The 3,126-nt window shown below is 40.9% G+C and overlaps 1 pseudogene; it reads left to right on the top strand.

Annotated features, from left to right (window-relative positions):
• The first annotated feature begins 1,811 nt into the window (after positions 1-1,811).
• Positions 1,812-2,063, top strand: LOC101584636 (annotated as a pseudogene).
• The last annotated feature ends 1,063 nt before the right edge of the window (positions 2,064-3,126 follow it).

The raw sequence follows: 3,126 nt of genomic DNA on the forward strand, positions 1-3,126 counted from the left end.
ATATATGTTTTTATAGACAATCAGCTCATTTATTCTACTTGAATATGCCTGGAACTAAGAAAGACTCTTAAAATTAGAAATAATGGAGAATCTTGACTATGGCTGAGATATTAGGCAATTTTAGAATATTATTGCTAATATTCTTGGATGATAGTGTTGTGCTCCTTTTAGAGAATGTCTTTATTCTTATGCAATGATATTGAAATGGAGATTGAAGTATCATATCTAAAACTTAGTTCCAAATTATCTTATAGGAAAAAAGTATATATGAAAAACATATATATAGTTAATTTACATGATAAATATAGAGATTTTTACTATACTGTTCCTTCAGCTTTTATCTGATAATCTTCCTAATATGTCAAAGCTGGATGAAACTTACAGAATATCAATGACAACTCTATTTGATTATACTTGCACTTGGTAATTATACTTGTCTAGTTCTGAAGATCAGAAATTCACCCATGACCTCAAAAAAATAGTTTCTGAATGATGCATCTCTCTTGCACCTGAGACTGGAGTCTGGCTTCCCAGGACCCTTGAGAGCCTCTGGGAACATCTTTTCACTGTACCTCTCTGTGGACCAGAGACAAATTCCAAGGCACTTTTTACTTTTTATTCTGCTCTGTTTTCAAATTCCAGTGCCATCAGCATGAACTCTTCTTCACTCTGGACTACCTCTCAGAGGTTTTGCACCCTCTGTGTTTCAGCTACCACTTTTTGCAGGTCAGGCCTTTGATATTCAGCTTCTTACCTGGCAACACACCTGTGGTCAGCCTCTTTTTTGTTACTTGTTTGTTTTTAGTTTCTTCCTTTCCAGCATAATTTACTTGTTTATTGATGTATGCCTCTCCTCAGTAAAAGGGCTTTTTGAGATAGGGTCTCTCGCTGTGCAGTTCAGGATGGTATTCAACTCACCATGCAGCCCAGACTGGCCTGATGTGTATGACAATCTGATCCTCCCTCCTCAGGAGTAAGAGACATGTAGGAAGGAGATTTTGGAAGAAGGCTTTCTGTAGAAACGAGATCCCAGCACAAAGAATATCTCCTTTGCTGATATGGTCATTGAGCCGATCCAGAGATCTGTCTATGCCTTCTTCTAGAACTAGAAGGAAAGCCTGTATCTTTAAGCCTGAGTCCTACTCAATGATTGTATGTTTACTTTGCTTTTTAAGTTTTTGGTTTTTCTTCTTAACCCTGACTGAGAGGACACAGGCACAGTATTCTTGACACCCCCAGTCCCAGCCCCAACTCGGTTCCCACGGTTCCCTCGGGCCTGTTGATGTCCCAGTACCTGCCTGATGCCGCCATTCACTTAAGCTTCTGAGAGAACTGATTCTCCTCCTGCACACCCTCTCCATCCCTCCCCATGCCCCCCAGCTGCAAAAGCTCCCCGCCACCCCGTCATCATCACTTTCAGCAAGCTGCAAATTATAAATTCTTTAGCCTGCTTCTTAAGGCTATTTATAAGTAAAATCTTCTCTGATTCTCTGAAATTAGTGCCTTATAGAGGATGAAGAAGCCAAAATCAGCCCTGGCCCATGTACCATGTGAAAATAAAGCTAAAAGTCTGTGAACAAAAAAGCAGGGCCTTCGCAGACACCGAACGTGCTAGTTGCTGGATATTAGCCTTCCAACCTCTGGAAAAGTGGCTGTTGTTAGTAAGTCAGGAAGTCTTTGATAGTTTGTTAGAGTGGGTTAATGAGACTAGACTGACATGTCCAAAGAGCTAGGAAAAGGCAGTTAGAAAGTTAAAAACCTGCTTTCCCTGCTCACACTCGTCGCATGGAGGCAACAGGCAGAACCTCACTATGCAGAACGACGCTGGCGAGTTCGTGGACTTGTACGTGCCACGGAAATGCTCCGCCAGCAACCACATTATTGGTGTCACAGACCACGCGCCCATCTAGATGAAGGTGGCCAGGGATGACAAGGTCACTGGCAGGGTTAAAGGCCAATTTAAAACCTAAGCTATCTGCGGGGCTATTTGAAGGATGGGCGAATGAGATGACTCCATTCTAAGATTGGCCAAGGCGGATGGCATGGCCTCAAAGAACTTTTGAATGGAGAGAGTTGTGAATGTGGAATGTCTGTTGCAAATAGTCAGAATGTAAAAAAAAAAAAAAAAAGTTAAAAATATCACGTGCCCCTACCCTTCAACAGGTTGAGGAGTGGGCTGACACTTTTCTAGAATGCAAGCACTTGAGGGCATGAACACTAGTGGCCAATGAGCTTCTGTGATATTTTCTCCCTGGGCCTGGAGGGGATGATTTTCAAAAATAAGTTGTGTGCCCATTTCAAAAAATCTCCTTGACTCATAAACTTGTCATGAGCCCCACCTCCATTTTCCCAGTATTTTCTTTGACTGCCTGTTGTTACAAAGAAGAAATAAGTTCAGATGTCACACTTATCCTTTTAAAGTCATTCAAGGGGCAAAATGATTTGCTTAAGGCACACAGCAATTGATTTTACCAAAAAAAAAAAAAAAATGGATTGTATTTTTGTAAATCAGGTAGACAACATCCTCAGAATACTATGCTGTACTGAAAACAATCTTAAAGCTACCTAACAGTTACTTTGATGTGAGACCTCCCTTCTATATTGTTTTTGTCAGCATAGATGGATCTAAGAACAGTAGACTGGAAGCCCAAAGAAGATTCCGCTTAAGAAAAACCAGAAGAAGCAGCCTAAGGAGTTTAGATTTTGTCATTTTGCTAAAAGTGATTCAAAAACTAAGAAACTCAAGAACAAAGACCCAATCTACAAAAAAATGGCAGTCAAAGTATAAAGGATGAAAAGCATCTGAAAGATACTCCTGAAAAACAGTGTACTCTGATGGCCCCTAACTTTGGGGATAGAGTAAAATAAAAGGTCAAGTATAACTTAAAGTCTGACCAACATGTACTGATAGTCCAGACAAATGAGGAAGGATAAGAATGGTAATCACAACAGATGAAGGCAGCCACACAAGTAGTCCCTGATAGGAGCTAGATGCATAGTCAGAAAGTCCTCTGACTGGGTATAATGGTGCACTTCTGTAACTCCAGCAGTCTAGAAGGCTGAATCAAGGGGGATCACAAGTTTGAACCCAGACTTGCCAGCCTGGTGAGACCCTGTCTCAAAATT

This window comes from Octodon degus, unplaced genomic scaffold (genome assembly GCF_000260255.1).
Source record: "Octodon degus isolate 3935 unplaced genomic scaffold, OctDeg1.0 scaffold00234, whole genome shotgun sequence".
NCBI lineage: Eukaryota > Metazoa > Chordata > Mammalia > Rodentia > Octodontidae > Octodon > Octodon degus.